Genomic DNA, 19,712 nt, shown 5'->3' on the forward strand with positions numbered 1-19,712 from the left:
GGTGTCACCAAGCAGAGAAAAACGAATAAGACAATATTTTCTGACCATCGATAGAGGAGAATCTAAACTATGATTTTATGCTTAAAAATCATACTGAACTCGCTAAGGTATGCTTTTTATGGGTATGTTCTATCACGGCCTATGCGCTCGTTAAAACGCGCCAATCGTAGTAGGCTGAAAATAGCATTAATTTTTCAAAAAGGACAATTTTCATTGAAAATAAACAAAAAGTCTAAAACCATATTTTGAGCGTGAATTCAGCCCAAAAAATCTCCTTTTATTTTTTTTTTAAATTTTGATTAGTTCATTTTGATTTTCTTTTCAATTAAAGTGTCTTCAAGTATTGGTGTGTTTTCAGTCTTCGGCTGCTTTCGAATGTGTTCGGCTACTAGGCGCGTATTGAATACACAGCGGCGCGTATTTGCAACACAGTTTTGTTCTGTGGCTTTGAATAAGGTTTTTAAAAATCAAGTTTTTGAAGCAACTATAGCAATTTGAGTACCGTAAACTGGGGGAACTTTGATCACTTTTTTCATTCATTTTAGAATATTTTGGAAGGGGTTGCTTTTTCGTAATACCAAAAAGCTTTAAAACCCTTACTGAGGTGAGGAGTTTTAAACATGATCATGGATTGCAGTAAATTTAAACGACATTTGTGGTCATAATTAAATGTTTGTTACAAAACCAGGTTTCGAGTTTCGGGGTAACTTTGATAACTATGGTTTTTACGTATCTTAACATCTTTAAATTTATTGTTTTGATGCCATTAAGCACAAAAGGCTCAAATTATTTATAACAGTTATTTTTGTTTGGACTCAATTGAAATTTTCAACGTTTTCTTTCAAAACAAATAAACTCGAAAGATGGATAATTCTCCTGCATACATTTAGGGGCAAAAATTTCAAACATTTTTAAATATTTCTTGGCCTCGAAAACAAATAAAATTTTACCTTCATGCAATTCCCTAAGTCCTCGTATTGTTCCCATGTTCTTTTTTTCTTCAAACTTAACCATTTGAAAGAGTTTTAAGCGTTTTTTTTTCTATACATGCTTTTTCATGGAAAATGACCTTTTTTTTCAATATCCATAAATTATCATCAAATGACCATTAAAATAACACTGAAACTTAACCTAAACCAAGAAAAATAGTTTAGTTTTCACATAAAACAAACCATTTGCTCCTAAAGGCTGAAATTTGATCAGGAGAGATGTTTGTTTTTGAGCCTTCAAAACAACAGATATTTTAAGATTTGAAAATTATATTTTAAGTATTATAATAAATCTCCTACTAAAAACCAAATTTAACTTATTTGTAACTCAATTTACAGGCTTTCAAACGTAGTAAATAGTTTTCAGATATTTTAACTTTATTCTTAGTTAATGATGATTATCTGCAAACATTTCATGTTGATCAAAGTTACCCCGCTGATCAAAGTTCCCCCAGTTTACGGTAATAAAAAATCATAGGCATTTGTAGAAAGCAATTTTCTTCAACGATTGCACCCATTTTTATCACAATTTGTACGTGGAATACATAGAAAATCAGCAATTCGCTTAGGTGGCGCATAATAGGGCATGTTCCCCAACACACTCTTGCTATAATAATTTTTTTTTCGTTTTGTTTGTTATTTTGAATTAAGTCCGAAACTTTTGTTTTATTTGATTAGTTTTAAATTGATTGTTATTTCTAATAAAATTATTTTAGAAAAAATGTCCTTTATTGAAATTTCCACCTGAAAGAATGTATGTATGTATGTATGTTGGTAATCCACCATGGGTGCACGGATTCACCGCAGTTTCTGCCAAAGTATGTGCTCACATGCATTCTTTAGATTATTATGTTCGACAAATCTCCAATGCAGCGCGTCATCATACCCGGACCCCATGGCTTCGTATGAACTGTTATGGAGTGAATGTATTGTGTTGATGTAGGTATATTTTGGAAGAACGAATCGATCAGGTGGGCTAGTTTACTTACAGGTATTCCGGCATCCGTGTATATACCTGACCAGCTGGCAACTGATTGAACATTCCTATTATATAGTCAGTTATAGAATGAAACACATCTTACCTGTCAGCTAACTTAAGGGAATCGAACCCAAAAGTTTTTTTTCTTGCCGATACCGGGAATCGAACCCAGTACGCCTGGCATACCAATACCAGACTCGCGCCAGCCTATCCGCTAGACCACATCGGCGCTATGAAATTTCCACCTGAAAGAATGTTACTAGAAAATCGAAATCGAACCCCGTATTCACATAAAATTCAACAAAGGGTCTTTTAGCTTATAAACAAAATCAATTGAATTATAATATGTAGGTACTAGCACAAGTCCCATGTAAAATTTTGGCCAGATTATACTACCGAAAGGGGTCGCGCAACAAATCTGAAGTTTCTTTGAAATTATGTTGATTTTATTCGGCCTTTTTCAACCGAGTTTTCTTTTAATTTGAGTGTTTTAAAGCTTTAATTATGACAATTTTTCACCAGTAGAACGCCTTTCGATAAGAATTATCATAAAACACTTCTTAAGCTTCAAAAACGGGTATATAAGCGTCTATTAAAGATCATTCATGTATTTTTCGTAATTGACCCTTCAGAAGCAAAATGGGATTAACATTAAACTTTGTGCTAGGCCTTAGATCTATTTTAGTTTGCAACCTATAAGATTATCAGAGGTCGACTGATTTGGGCAGTGTTCATTAACTAGATCGAAGGCTTTTGAAATTATCATTTATTTTTTCTTTCCTTTGCAATTACATAGGGGAGAGTGGAGTAACGTGGGCCACTCTGAATTGTGGTAGATAGATTCTAGAGAATGAAATCAATGAACAGACTTAACATTCCTTCACTCAGAGGAAATCTTATTATGAATTTCATAAGATACATCTTATGAGCCACTTTTTTGCGTCCAAACTAATTTTTCATAAGAGTCTTATGAAATTCTTTCAATTTTCATACGATGTTCTTATGAAAAATAGAAGAAACGGCATTGTGAAAAAATGATGAACACATTCATTCATAGCATCAGTTTTTTTTCATCATCTAACAGTACGAAGCAATCGCCAGTTCATAGTTATTATAGTTTTCCTTCAATGTTAAATGTTATTGTTATCTCCGGAATGGTAAGTTCGATTTGATGTTATTGGTGTGAACGTTGAATATATTAGTAAACCAAAATACATTATTTGTTTACTTTTCAGCAAGCTGATCGGCAAAAAACGAAAGGTCGAAGATGACGATGCGGCAAAAAAAAAAACTTTGATGGAGCCGTCTGTTGATGCGCTGCTGATGGTGACCATGAAGGATTTAATTTTAAACAAATTTGGCAAACAATAAAGTGAATGTTTTCAGCATGAAATATCGAGAATTTTTCTTATTAGAAAGTGATTTACTGTTTCCATAAGAATCTCTTATGAAAAGCAACAACCTCTTATTGAAGTAGGCGTTCATCTTCAGAATTCATTCGCGTCATAAGACAATCTTATGAATTTCATTAATTTTTCTTATGGCGCCACTTCATAAGAGAATCTTATGGCATACATAATAGTATTTTTCTGAGTGTTGTTGGCAATGCTTTGAACGATGCATACTTGGACGGCGGTTGAATGTGTTAATGAACTGTGTTAAAGAAATACTTCTACAATAGAGCGTTTGATTCAATTTATGATTGGCGGAATGTTTATTGCTTGTAGTAGTGAGCTTGAAGAAACAGCACAATATATAACTACATCAGTTGGATGACGGTTGGTCGAGTCAGTCTTTGAACGAGTTTTAGACCGAAGTGATGTGTTCTCCATCCGTGAGTTCCAAAGGTTGAAATTTGGAAACGCAGCTACGACATGAATATCTCAGATGTGTGTTGCGATAAAATTTTCAAACCAACTGTCATCGCTGTCGCTTTGCGTAAGCATATTTTCCTATAAGTTGTGGACTTAAACACGCATTATATGCTTATTTAATGTAACAAGCTTAAAAAAAATTGAAAAATTACTAACATAATTACACAAGCACCCGCTAGTTGCATCGATGGGGAATCTAAAGTTTATAACAAAAATATGCTCATACGCTTATGAACTTAGTTTTGTCATGTTCATTCACGTGGAAAAGGAATTTTTGATGAAACACCAATAAGTCAAACAACTGCAACCAATTTGCAAATCATAACTTGTAGGGAATCGTGGGCCACCTATATTTTTATGTTTTTATACAAATTCAGAACTTTTAACACGTTTTTCCAATCTGAAAAGTTTTCTTATTCCAAATGAAGAGTTATGAAAAATATTATGTCCATCCTATATAAGGAATTTTACCAAAACGCTCGCGAGCCAGGTTTTAGGAATTATTCGATCATACACAACTCTCTTTTTTTGTTTCCTCATCTGAAATTGCTTTAAAATAACGAAATGAATTATGAAATTTCAGTGTTGGAAACTCGCATCCCTGCCTAAGCGCTTATCGAAAGGGCGCCCTCAAATACGGTTCAGTGGCTTATCGAGTGACGTTTTCCTTCAAGCCATTCATTCGTCTTCTTCAACATCGAGCGATCTGAAGCATTTTCCGGCGTGGCCACGAGTGTTTTTTTTATTATTAATTAACATTTATATTAGTTTTCCTAAAGTATTTCCTTTATTATTATTCAGCTCTATACAGTCCATAATCCATATTTAAAAATACAGTGTAGTCGAGCTAAGTGATTTTATCCAAGCACCAATTTCACGAAGGTACATTTGATAGTTCCTAATTGAAGCTTTTCCTAACCTCAATATCCGGTTTCAGCTACTACATACCTTTTCCAATATATTTACCATTTGTTTGGATGAAAAAGCTAGGAATTAAACTGAAATTGTGAGTAAAAAGTTATAATTTATTAATATGCCTAAAATTTACAAAGTAAAATACAATTTACAACTTGAAGCTGTTATCATGCTTTCAAGAGTCAGCGAGCTTTTCATTTCGTCCCGAACATTCCAGTTTTGGGTCAACTCGTAACCTTTGCACGTTATCTTGTCAATTTGGATTTGGTGGCCCTCAATTCCCTACAGTTTTTCAAAATCCAAAAACAAAAATACTTTTTTGAAAACGGACAGAACTCGGGGCAATTAATTTATTCCAAAAATAAAAAGAAGCCTAATGGTACCTTAAAAATTTAGAAAACCTTTCCATTTTCTGTTCTTCCTATAATTTGTAATAAAGAAATTATGATACAAACCCGCATAATCGAAAATCGTACAACTAATCGTCTGTATTATACTGATCTGATTAAGGTAATCGTTACTGTCCGTAGCTTCACTAATCGTGTGTCCAACATCATGCGTATTCGCTAGAGATTATAAAGAATTATTTCCAAAAGATACGGTTTATGGTTGAGAAAATCTTGACACGCAGTGTGTCTTTACTATACAGAGAAGTGTCTCGAATGAAGAATGGATTGTGGCGTCACCCGAAAGAATCCGTAAAAAGCTATCCTCTATCCATGAATATTCACGATAAAACTGGATCGAAATAGGCTGCATGCCTACGATGGTTCGGAATCTGGAGCTACGATCTCTTGCCAGTGGAGTTAATTGGTAAGTAACTGTTGTAGATTTGTTTAATATTTTTTTGTGCTAAATTCTTTGTTTTGCTTAGGTCACGCAGAATTTTGCGGGTTACTGGAATCGTGCTAAAACTGCCCCTAAACTGGAGGCCCGGAAAATTACAAGTGTAACTGACAGTGAAGATTATTCCGGGATTCATGTCTTCATTAAAAAACTGGTAAGTTGTTCAATTTTCTACATGATTTTGTTTAATTTTCTTTTTTGAGGTTAGCTCTCGATGTCGCTGGATCGGCATTGCCGGAATGAGCACGCACAGCAGGAACAGCTAGCCAGACGCAAAATTAGGAATGTTCATCGACGGAATGGAAGAAATGGATCGATGCCTTAACGTCAAAAACTCCCGCATCACACGCAACATACTGTTGTATCAAAAAACCTTTGTGTGTGCTTGATACCGAAAAACAACGTGCCCGTCACCAAGGATGAGCAGGGAATTGTGATGAGCACCAAAATAGTGACTTAAAATGCTGTAGCAGCAATCATCATGGGTGTGTCCTAAGAAAAACGAACGCCAGTGCTGGCGCTGTTGCTTGCCACACGCACTCGACTGGCTGTAGGTGATGCTGCAACAACAGGCTGTAAGTGCTGCAGCTGCAACCGTCCAGGATGTGGCCGGAGGAATCGAACAACCGAAAAGAAACAGAATAAAACACACAGAACCAGCTGGAATTAATGCAATAGGAATCGCCTGGAGTTGATATCAGCAACCGGCTGAAGGCAACAGCATCAGTTTGAGGTAATTTTTTGATATTTGAAGTTTTTACGTTATATTTATTTCTTGTTCAAAATCCGAATTAATGTTTTCAAAATCCAGATCAATATGTATTAATTTTTTATTGTAAACCGTAGGATGGGCCTTTTGTCTTAGCTGGCTAATGTCCTCGCAGATTGCACTGGAAAACCTACTTACAACAATGACAACCTCCAGTAAACCGCTATGATCGGCATGATGACGACGACGGAAACTATGGCCAGTGGCGGAAACTGTCGATCTCAAAAGAAGAGGATTTAACTTTGTGTATGCTCCTGTACCATATGAGAACATTGAGTTTACTGTTAAGTTTAACCAGAGGGAAATGAAACCGTACTCCCACGCGTTTACCTCGTCGCATAGAGCCAGCAATAACGACATCTCCAGACCCGGTTCTGGTGTTCTGATGATCGTCCTAGAGTACCAAGACTTTCGGGGTATCACCATATATTGGTAATTTCTTTTTACATTCTATGTTTAATATACTGTTTAATAATTTTGATTATTCTTTAGGTTAAATATTCTGAAAACGAAATTTTGTTCTGGATGAATACTGCGAAATATTCTATCTACAATCAACTTCAGTTAAAAATTTTCCTAGGCCACTATTTACCGGAAACATCAGCCATAGCCGTACCGTTTGGATGTCGATAAATTTCCCTCTACCATGCTATGAATTTTCTTCGAACATCTCATTGAAACGATTGATTATTTTGAAGGATTTACGACTAGGTATTTATTCATTTTCATTGATGAATTTTAGATAATTTTTAATTATCATCAATAACAATATCGTTTAAAGTTCTTGTTCAAATCTGAATCGAATTCTACGTTTCATGTTAGATTAGGACTGAACTTGTTGGAACTTTTAAAACTCAGAATGTTTAATTAGGTTTCGAAGATTCTTACTTAAAGTTCCGGTTTATGTCTTATAAGAACTTGATCACCAAACGTTAGAATTAAAATATTGATTTAAATTTCAAGGTTAAATGTTTTAATCAAAACCAATTGACAATTGTTAAAAGCATAAATAATGTTTCGTGAAAAATGAAGTGCGAATCGAAATTGCATCGAAGAGTTTACAACAAAGTTTTGAAACTTAAAATAAGATTAATATTTAAATTTTTGAGTCATCTTTCAAAAAGCAATTGAGTAAAAGGATTATGAAACAGATTTTTAAAATGAAGATTTGAATATCGGTAATTTATCGTCTGAATCGCTAATACTGTTTTTTTTATTTCAGCGATCCAGAAATTCATTTCGTTCCTGATTGACTGACCAACACTAGCGAATTCTCTGCTATGCGACCAAGGACAGGATCGACATATATTAAGTTAGGATGCGGTGTTGAAGACTGAAGAGTTGAAACTACTTCGAATATTGTGTCATTATCAATCTAAGAAAAAAATATTTTAAATAATCTGAAAATGTAAATGTAAAGTATAAGGCATAATTATCAATCGTCTTATTTTGAAAAAAAAAATTAAATCTATGGAAAACTGTAAAACAAATCGTCTACTTTTTTCACATTTATCATAAAATGATCTATGAAAGATTCACTGTAACGTCTGAAAGACTGGAGAAAAACGATTAACTAAAGATTATACGTATGATACCACTTGATTTTCTATCCAGAAAAGTCTAGAAAAAAGCAAAAAAATGAATCGTTTATTTACTTAACAACCCGTTCCCTGTATCGTTATTTGTGTCTAAACGATTCCATTTGATGAAAAAACGATTAGTCTAATCGTTCATTAATAATCCAAAAACTATAAGGGGAATCTTTTGGGTGTCTTGGGTAGAAGATAATGGGGATCGTTATTGTATGATACTGTTCCATGAGGGAAGAAAAAGTGCCCCATGATAGTCCACACTCCCCTACTAAAAAGATTCACAAAGACAATTAAACGCTTTTACAAATAAGTATTCCCTAGTATTTTTTTTAAATCAAATTCACGTGATCGCATGAATAATTTTTGAATAAAATTTATGTGTACAGTGTTGCAAACCTTGTCCTTGACCCGCTTTTTTAATGAATAGTTTTTTCCTCTAAATGCTACGCTTTTTTTCTTGGACAAAGTTCAATAACTTACACTAGAAAAAATGAATTTTTAGTCTCAATTGGAATTCATTGTTCAACCACAGAAAAGCTTCCAAAAACTTTTTTTCTTCTCAAAATAGACAGCTTTTTCATATTTCGTAAGAGACACTACTGAATAACTCCTATGTTCTAAGCATTACAGAAAGATTCTGATCAGTTAACCGTTCTTCTTCAACCAATTCAATGTTTATAATAAAGTATACAATGATGCAAGTTTTCTTGAGTTTTCAAATTTTTAAAATCAAATCTGAAATGAGTTAACGAAAGTCAACACATTATTTAAATCAACACCTCGGACTTGAAACAAACAACATCATCCGATCGACAAGCTATCAAAACAAGGTTAATGGGATCGAGCCAACGGACTCATAAAATTGTTATCGTCGCCTCCGATGTAAAACAAAGCATAGAAATAGATTGATTAACAGAACCCGTCCCACTCATGAATACAACACGTCGCATCAAGAAAGTTCGACTCTACCTTGAAGGACAACATTGGCGATAAGCGGCAGTATAAATATGGAGCATCCAGAACTCAACACAAGATTCTTACTCAGTTCGAGATTCCAGACGGTCAACAGTCGCAGTGCATAGTGAAAGTGATAGTACTAAGTTAGTCTTAAGTTGTAATATGAAATAAATATTTTTTAAAAAGTCTTTCCTAGACAACAATAAATTAACTGGCGCCCGAATAGGGACCCGAGTGTGCTACAAGTGAAAGTTTAGTGTCAAAACCAAACCTATCTAGATTCACCACGTTAGAGTGTCGTGGACGTGAAAGGAACACCGGTTGAGAAAAAAATAAGTATCATCCGAACTTTACACTTAGTTTTCCTATCGCAAAGTGCAGCCGTATAGAGTGATCCCCAGTATCGAATCAAAAAAGGACTTAATCATCTATACCGAGAAGAAAACAGGCACACGAAGGTTCCACTCGAACTGGTTTTAGTTGTTTACCCAAACAACTGTTCGAGATAAGTGAAAAAAACAAGGAGGTAATAGGATCATCCCCGAACACGCGCTTCAAACAACCCAGGACGTTCCCTGTTAGAAGGCAGAACACAGTGGTTAAGAAAAGATCCCGCAATCTTGAGGTGTCCCCTTGAGATGTTCTTTCTCATGTAAGTAAATAAATAAAATTTTTTTTGAAAAAATAACACTACACAATATAAAAGAAGTGAATAATTAAAAAAGTGTATTTTACATCAGTGTCAAAAAACAAATAACAAAAAATCTGGAAGATTTAAGTAACTTATTCAATAAAATAAATTTAAACATGTCGCAATCTCAACTTCAAGAGATTATTACAAGATTAACGGCTTTGGAAGCAACTGCTACTCCAATTCCGGATGTGGATCTTAAAGACCCACAACTTTATCTGACAAGAACAGATGGATCCCCAATCGATCCATCATCAATCGAAAAAATTCCCGATATTGTTAAAGATCTACCAGTATTTACTGGAGATCCAAACGAAATTAGCATATGGTTAAATGATGCTGAAGGATTAATCGACATGTACAAACCAAATACCAGAAGTTCAGTGGATGAAAGGAATAGATTCCACGTAATTTGCAAAGCCATTAGGAGAAAAATCCGAGGCGAAGCAAATGATGCACTAGTAGCATCTAATGTAAACATTAACTTCGAGAGTATAAAAAGAACACTGATGACTTACTATGGAGAAAAGAGGGACATTGGTACCTTAGATTACCAATTAATGAACTGTTCCCAAAGGAACAAAACATTAGAAGTTTACTATGACGAAGTCAATAGACTTCTATCGCTAATAGCAAATCAGATAAAAACTGATCCGAAATTTAGACACCCTGAAGCCTGCAAGGCTATGATAGAAACTTACAACGATAAAGCCATAGACGCTTTTGTAAGAGGTTTAGACGGAGACGTTAGCCGATTCTTAAAAAATTATAGACCGGATTCGCTTGCCAGCGCATACGCTTATTGTATCTCATTTCAGAACGTTGAATACAGGAAGCAGTTCACAAGATCCAGGATCCAAGAAACCGCGCATGGAACGAGAAACTTAATACCATTGCCACCAAGGATTCCACCGAGACAGCCGCAAAGACCGCTGCCTCCAATACCGAATTATTTCAGAAATAATACTTTTAATAAACCTAATTATCAACCATTTAATCGTGATTTCAATCGATTTAATAACTTTAATAACTTTAATAACAGACCGAATCTACCACCCAGACCACCCAAACCTATGGATAAACCCGAACCTATGGAGGTAGATGAGTCTATAAGAACAAAACAAATTAACTACGGAAATCGACCGAATAACCCTTTTCAAAAATTTGCCCCAAAGCGACCACGAATTAATAATATTCAAACGATTAATAAACGAAAAATAAAACAAGACCAGAAATATGTCGATTGTTGGGAAAAACAAGAAAAATTAAACGAACCTGTTGAAAATGCAGAGTTCAATTTTTTAGGATAGATTCCTCTCTCCCTTACTTTCTATTTCATGGAAATAAGGAAAAACCATTGAAAGTACTAGTGGACACAGGATCTAACAAGAATTTCATACACCCGAAATTTACGAAGATTTACCATAAAATAAAAAATCCTTTTCATGTTTCATCAGTCGGAGGAAATATTTTCATTGATCGATACTCCCAAGGTAAATTCTTTCTACCTTATAGCCAAGAAATTATTAAATTTTACCACATGCAAGAATTGAAAACTTTTGACGCAGTTATAGGGCATGATACTTTAAAACTAATTGGCGCAATTATTGATATTCCAAGAGAAAAAATTCTACTTCCCGGAAATCACACCATCAAACTTCTGCAACATAAATTACAAGAAGTTAATCAAATTACTATTAGAGATCAACATCTTAATAGGAATGAACAAGAACAGCTTAAAGATTTGTTGAAAAATTATCAAGACTTATTCCAACCACCAGATGAGAAATTACCATTTACAACCAAAATAGAAGCAAACATTAGAACAACCGATGAAAATCCAGTATATAGTAAAACTTATCCCTATCCTCAAGCTCTAAAATCAGAAGTCGATAAACAAATTGATCAACTATTGAAAAACGGGATAATAAGACAATCAAAATCTCCATATAACTCACCTGTATGGATAGTTCCCAAAAAATTAGATGCTTCTGGTGAAAAGAAATATAGAATGGTAATTGATTATCGAAAAATTAATTCAAAAACTATAAGTGACAGATATCCAATTCCAGAAACCTCTACAGTTTTAGCAAATCTTGGTAACAACAAATATTTTACGACATTAGATTTAGCATCTGGATTTCACCAGATACCTATGGCAAATAAAGACATTGAAAAAACCGCATTTTCCGTCAATAATGGAAAATACGAATTTATTCGAATGCCATTTGGATTAAAAAACGCTCCTGCCATTTTTCAAAGAGTAATGGACGACGTTTTACGAGAACATATTGGAAAAATTTGTCATGTATACATTGATGACATTATAATTTTTGGAAAAACACTTGAAGAACACCTGCGAAACATGAAAACTATTTTTAATACACTAAGAGAAGCTAATTTTAGAATTCAACCTGACAAATCTGAATTTATTAAAAGAGAAGTTGAATTTTTAGGATTTATAGTATCAGAAGAAGGATTAAAACCCAATGTAAAAAAAATTGAAAGTATTCAAAAATATCCCGAACCTACAAATTTGAAAGACCTTAGAGCCTTTCTAGGACTATCAGGATATTACAGACGTTTCGTCAAGGATTATGCAAAAACTGCAAAACCCTTAACAAAACTTTTAAGAGGAGAGGATGGCCATAGCCAAATTTCTAAACATCAATCAAAAAATCATAAGATTAAATTCGATGAAGAAGCGAAATTAGCATTCCAAACATTAAAAGACGTTTTATCATCAGATGATGTTCTTTCATTTCCTGATTTCAAAATACCTTTTATATTAACAACAGATGCATCAGATAAAGCAGTTGGTGCAGTTTTATCACAACAATTTCATAACGGAGAAAGACCTATAACATTTATATCAAGAACATTAACTCAAACAGAAGAAAATTATGCTACAAACGAAAAAGAAATGCTTGCAGTAGTATGGGCTCTACAAACCCTTAGAAACTTTATTTATGGAACTAAAATAAAAATTTACACAGATCACCTTCCTTTAACTTTCACGTTATCACCAAAGAATAATAATGCAAAGTTAAAAAGATGGAAAGCATTTTTGGAAGAACATGATTACGAAATGCATTACAAACCAGGAAAATCAAACGTAGTAGCAGACGCTCTTTCAAGAATTCAAATTAATTCACTTACTCCAACAATGCATTCCTCAGATGACGACGATTCAGCGTATATACCTTCAACAGAATCCCCGATCAATGTGTTTAGAAATCAACTCATTTTTAAGATATCACAGCCTGCCTCATATGAACACTCGAATCCATTCCCCGGATTTAATAGACACGTATTTACTGAACCATACTTCTCAGCAGAGTTTTTAAAAGATAAAATGAAAAGATTTTTAATACCAGGTATCTTAAACGGAATATTAACAACTGAACCAATAATGGCAACAATACAAGAAATCTATAAAGAAAACTTTCATCCAAAAGTAATAAGAGCTAGGTTTTCACAAGTACAAGTTCAAGACCTAAATGATGAAGAAAGACAAATAGAAGAAATAAAAAGAATTCATAATTTTGCACATATGAATGCAAAAGAAAATGCATCACAACTCATAGAAGAATACTATTTTCCCAAACTAGCTAAAATAACCAAAAATACCGTAAAAAATTGTGAAATTTGTAAAACAGAAAAATACGAAAGACACCCACAAAAATACATACCAACAAAAACACCTGTACCACAATACCCAGGAGATATTGTACATTTTGATATTTTTGTCTATAACCAAGGAAACCTTTTTATAACGTCAATAGATAAATTTTCAAAATTTCTAAAAATAAGACCTATCAAATCAAAATCTATACAACATGTACAAGATGCTTTAATGGAACTAATATATGACTGGGATGTACCAGCTAATATTGTAATGGATAATGAGAGTACATTCGTATCACACGTAATAGAGCAAAGAATAAGAAATTTAGGAATTAATATATTTAAAACACCAGTAAACAGATCAGAAACAAATGGTCAGATAGAAAGATGTCACTCAACATTGAGAGAAATAGCAAGATGTTTAAAAATACTTAACCCAGATGTATCAATAACAACATTAATGCAAATGAGCACACACAGATATAATAACTGTATACATTCCTTTATAAAAAACACACCTAGGAATATTTTTCAGGGAAATAATAAAAGAAACTTGCCAATAGAAGAATTTAATAAGTTGAGAGAAAAAGATCAAGAAAAAGTTCTTGAAATCCATAAACAAAAGGATAATAACACACAAGAAAGTCAATATCAATCGTATGAACCAAATAGTTACGCTTATGAGAAATCAAAAGATATTTCAAAAAGAAAAAGCAGATACAAAACTGTACAAGTAAAAGAAAATCATCACACTTACATAATTGACACAAATGGAAGAAAAATTCACAAAACAAATCTAAGAAAAACAAATAATTAGTTATTTTTATTTCTCTTTTCAGACTCGCCATCTGCGTGTCTACAGTAAATTCAGCAGTTCAGATACATGATTTAACAAATAATCCATTAGCAGTCATACCATTAGGGAAAGCAAAGATAAAAACCAATTTCATCAGAATTCTACATCCTATAGACCTTATACAGTTAGAAAACACGATTGAAATTATAAATCAAACTATACAAGAAAAACCACAAAAGAATCCATTGTATGAACTAATTCAAATTAAAAACAAAAGATTGTATGAAACATTCACAAAATTAAAACCAATACCACTAAGAAGAAAACGTTGGGACTCGATAGGACACGTATGGAAGTGGATAGCCGGAAACCCCGATGCAGAGGACCTGAGAACCATCAACAGCACCATGAACGCCCTTATCGAAAACAACAATAAGCAGATTATGATCAATCAAGAAGTGGGAAAACGCATCAAACAAATATCAAACATCGCCAACAACGTACTCAATATCGAAAGTGAACGCCTCAGGAATAAATCAATTGAAACTAGCCAATTGATAATACTTTCCAACCTGGATTCCTTACAAAATCAAATAGAATCATTAGCAGACGCAATTCTACTAGCCAAACACGGAATACCAAGTAGCAAACTGTTAACCATAAACGACTTTCAAAAGATTGCCAAATTCCTGCAAAAAAATAACATATACGTATATTCATTCGAAGAACTATTATCGCAATCATCGGCACAAGTTACAATGAACAAAACACATATCACCTACATATTAAAAATACCTCGTATGTCACCATATACATATGAGTATGATTATATTGATTCAATTGTCAAGAGGAATAAACGAATCTTCATTAAACAAAACTATATAGTAAGAAACGCTTCACACATCTACGAAGTAACAACACCATGTGAAATGCAAGACGAAAACTACATATGTGATCTAAGAGACCTAAAGGACCCATCATATTGTGTGACTCTACTAATAAAAGGTCAACACACAAATTGTACTTACGAAAAAGTATACTCCAATGGAATCATCAAAAGAATTAATGACGCAACTATACTCATTAATAATGCTATAACAACGGTCACATCAAATTGCAGCAACCTTAATCAAATATTGAACGGATCTTTCCTGATACAATTCGAAAGATGCAGCATCCAAATTAATGGAGAAACATTTAGCAATTACGAAATGATTATGCCAACAAAAGCATATCATCCCACAACAGGATTAATTGCATTCGAAACAAATATGATAGACGTTCCACCAACCGAATATTTACAAAACCTAACTTTGGAACATAGATCTAAACTTCAGTTGATGAACCTTGCAAACGAATCACTATAATGGAAAATCAATCTATTTGGATCACTCAGTTTCACAACTATCGGAATAATAGTAGCCATAATATGTACCTACGCCTTTCTTACTAGAAGATCAACGAAAATCAATATAAAAATGCCAGCGATATCAAATAATGAAGTCTCACTGCAAGAAATAAAAAAATCATCATCCATACCCGACGATATTTCAGAAGCAGAGAAAATGGAGACATTCATAAATATGCCAACACCGTTCCGCACACTCAATCATCTTTGAGGACAAAGATATTTAAGCCAGGGGGAGTTAACGAAAGTCAACACATTATTTAAATCAACACCTCGGACTTGAAACAAACAACATCATCCGATCGACAAGCTATCAAAACAAGGTTAATGGGATCGAGCCAACGGACTCATAAAATTGTTATCGTCGCCTCCGATGTAAAACAAAGCATAGAAATAGATTGATTAACAGAACCCGTCCCACTCATGAATACAACACGTCGCATCAAGAAAGTTCGACTCTACCTTGAAGGACAACATTGGCGATAAGCGGCAGTATAAATATGGAGCATCCAGAACTCAACACAAGATTCTTACTCAGTTCGAGATTCCAGACGGTCAACAGTCGCAGTGCATAGTGAAAGTGATAGTACTAAGTTAGTCTTAAGTTGTAATATGAAATAAATATTTTTTAAAAAGTCTTTCCTAGACAACAATAAATTAACTAATGTATTTGTTATTAAACGATGGTTTTATACGCGGTATGAAATCCGCCGTTTACATGTAGGACTTGAGATATTTTCTCTCAAATAACGTGTTAATTCGCGAGAACCGTGAAAATTAAACGTGCTTACGACAAAAAGCAGGGAAAATAGAAGTCAGGTGAGAAAAAACTAAACAAAACCAATTCGCGTGAAAAAAAAACCTTAGTGGATTTCTATGATCAACTTAGGATGATTTTTGGCTACACAATTTAGCTGGTTTTTTTTTGAGGAAAAAAAGATGTTTTGAAAAGTCATGTAGGTGAACTTTAAAATTCGTGACGTCACAACGCTTTGCAAAACCATGTTTTAAAAAAATGGCGCGTTGTGACGTCACAAAACTGAATTGCTTTAAAATAAATTGAGATCAAAATTTAAAAAAAAAAATCAAAAGCAGCGATTTGTTGGTTCTAACGAACTGATACTTTCGGAATTTTTCTTAAAGTTTGATCGAATAGAAGAGTTAAAAAATATGGTTTTGTAACAAAATCAGAAAAGTGAAGAAAACGGCGCATTGTGACGTCATGATTTCTTTAGCTTATATTTTGTTAACTATTTGTTCAATAAAAATACTTTTGATTCAAAATATAAGTTGAACTTAGAGGTTTTTTTCAATGTGAACAATGAACAGTAAAATTTACATACAATATATCGAAAAAATTGTTTCGCAAACGTTGTGACGTCACGCCGGAATGGGTTGAATATAATTATGTGGATGAAAATTTCGTATTTGGTCGCAAAATTTTAAATTATAATAACTTAATCTAAGTTTTTTAAATTGATTCCGCAAATAAAGTGAATAAATGCAAAATCTGGACATTTTTAAACGAAATCTGGGCAATCGGGCCGTTCCGGGTTTTTATTTTCCAATTTTTGTGTAAAATATCCGGGCAAGTCCGGATAAAATTGGTTTATGTAAAAAGCTCGCTCTAAGTACAGCTCACTCGTCAAGAGCGTAAAACTAAATATGTCGTATTTGGTCCGCAATGTTTTAAGGTGAAGAAGTTATGGGTTATTTATCATGTTTTGGTTTTAAGGACCTTCACTGTAAAACGCTATGTTATGATTTTCCCGTGTTTATTATGTTATTGGTTGACTATTTTTCTCCTGGTTTGACTCCTCCAATGAAAGCTTAAGCTTGAAACAATTTAATCGTTCATCAGGTACGTTAGTTTTGCAGTTAATAGCTCAAGAAAAGTTATGTGAACAAGTAACGAAGCACAAGTTGTTCTCACCTAATTTGACAGAATTTTAAGTTATAGTGGAGCATTTCTCTGACCATAATTCTACACTTGAACGAAACGAATGAAGAAAAAAGTTTGTGCATGTTGATTGTGATAAAATCTTTTGAGTGAAGGATGGTTGTTCTTGGCAAGTTGAAGAAGAAACAACGTTCTTCGGACGACCACGTGTCTTCTTGAAGCCCAAGGAAGGTACCTTCCTACCTAAATGTGTCGCCTACTTTGTCGGATCATGTTAACTGCAAAGTAAACACGACAACTTATCCGGTTGTCGTGTGCTTCTTGTTATGGAAGTGATAAATGGTCAAGATTAGAGAATGGTTGCTGCTGGTGGACGTCCGACGTGCATGTAATTGACAGGAAAGTATTCCTCTCTGTGAAGAGCGTGTTGAGCGTTGAGCGAGCAGTCATTGTCCGATGGTGGTCAGTCCATAAGACATAAAACTGCATCACCGAAATGAGCCAAAGATGGCAACATTCCTCGCGATGACATCCTTAGAGGCACAAACACGAACACACAGAAACCGCATGGCTTGCGCTGACTGCTCAAGGGTTTGCACTTTCGAATAAACAAAAACAAACAACAACAACAACAACAAGACCCATCAAAGTCATCGTCATCGCTTTATCACAAGTTAGCCGCAGGACTGTCAGTTTGAAGTGCAGTCGAAGCACTCTGGTGAGTAAGTTGTCCATTTTTCCCTATCGAAGCAAGCGAGATATTTCATAACAACCGCTAATTAATTTGATGAAATCTTTTGAAGTATATCTCCAAATCTCGTTCTCTTGGCGGATCGTTAGCCTTTTGAGCTTTATTTTTGTTTTTTTTTTCTCCCTCAGTTAGGGGTTATTTCAGTTACTTTCCAAATGAAACCGACTCCTTTCGAAAAAAACGACCCGAGAGCGTCGTTCGAAATGTACCACCATCAGCCTTCAAATCCAGGTTGCACGGATGCATTCGTTCTTCCGGGGCCAAATTTTTGCAGTGCAAAAAGATCCATTCCAAACAAACGAACGGAATGGTGTACCACAACACGCAGCAATAAAAACAATTTTTTAAACTTTTCGATAAGATCAACCGGAGAGTTGGTTCCTTTTTTTTAGGTATGATACAACTGCCGCGCTCTGGATGCTGGCTGACTCTTCTGGCTCGACCATCACTAGCTCCCGATGATGCAAATGAAAAATTGTCGGCCCCAAAAGACAAAAGCAGCAAACTCGAAATTAAGGTTGAAAAAAAAATCGGCAATCGAGATTACTTCCCGCAAATCTACGCCTCGCTTCAACTCGGTTTGCTTTCTTCTTTGCGATATCAGCTCACGGTTTTTCGTTGAGAATTTCATCTGTTTTCATCTCCAAAAGAGGACTTTAGCATTACCCCGATCCCGAAAGGTAGTTTGTCAAAAGTTGTTTTGAGACAAAGTTTAAATTTTTAAAAGGTCCAAAGTTGGACCATCAACCATACTTGTTTTGGTGTGTATTGTGCCATTTTTTTTTTTGTTTTTTTAAGAAATCGGATCAAATTTCGCCCGGAGTCGTTTGTGTGTTCGGTCATCTGTTTCTGTTTTATTTAAACCTCAGCAGGCGGATGCTGCGCGATGCATCATCATCCTTCATCCCAATACGGTAAATATCAAGTACCTAGCAACTACCTACCTACAACACGCAATTTCGTTCGTTATGGTTTGGGAATTGTGAAACTATATTACGTGAACCACGGAAAAATTTAACATACCAAAAAAAAAAAAGAATGATTATGACGACCAGCAGCTGGGATTTCGAAGACTGGGAGGATCGGATGTCATCTTTTGCTGGTTGAATGCAGAATGGTCAAGTGCGTGAAGGGTTCTTCAAAAATCTTCAGAGACGTACTAAGTGTTATATTATGGATGACTCTTTATCAATCTTAAATCATTATATTATATGTATTTGAAAGATCCTCACCTCTACCCAACCCCTATCTATCTTTTTTCATCAGTTGAAAGTGACGAAAAAAGATAAATTATTTTCTCGGAAGCAGCAAATATTTCCTTCAAATTCAGAGAGCCCTAGTTTCAACTAGATATACGACAATTCTTGATTAAATTGGCTTAATTTGAAAATGATGGGATTCTCAAGAATCTTGAGACTTTTCCAAGAGACATCCAAGAGTTTTGGGGATTTTGATATCCATGATACTCTTTTGATTCTCGTGATCCTTAAGATTTTTGACTCTTGAACTATCTAAACCGGCCAACATTTTCAGGCCGTGCAGGAATATAAAAAAAATTTTTTTTTTTCACTTGATGAGCCATAACTTTTAAGAGATCCATCGGCTTCAAACTCGTTCA

The 19,712-nt window shown here is 34.3% G+C and overlaps 1 long non-coding RNA gene across 1 annotated transcript; it reads left to right on the top strand.

Annotated features, from left to right (window-relative positions):
• The first annotated feature begins 5,253 nt into the window (after window positions 1-5,253).
• On the top strand, window positions 5,254-7,767 carry LOC129749766 (uncharacterized). Its single transcript, XR_008738157.1, has 6 exons — window positions 5,254-5,570; window positions 5,632-5,757; window positions 5,812-6,336; window positions 6,450-6,804; window positions 6,865-7,083; window positions 7,595-7,767. It is a non-coding gene; the product is annotated as an uncharacterized LOC129749766 (long non-coding RNA).
• The last annotated feature ends 11,945 nt before the right edge of the window (window positions 7,768-19,712 follow it).

Source organism: Uranotaenia lowii, chromosome 2, assembly GCF_029784155.1.
Source record: "Uranotaenia lowii strain MFRU-FL chromosome 2, ASM2978415v1, whole genome shotgun sequence".
Classification (NCBI taxonomy): Eukaryota; Metazoa; Arthropoda; class Insecta; order Diptera; family Culicidae; genus Uranotaenia; species Uranotaenia lowii.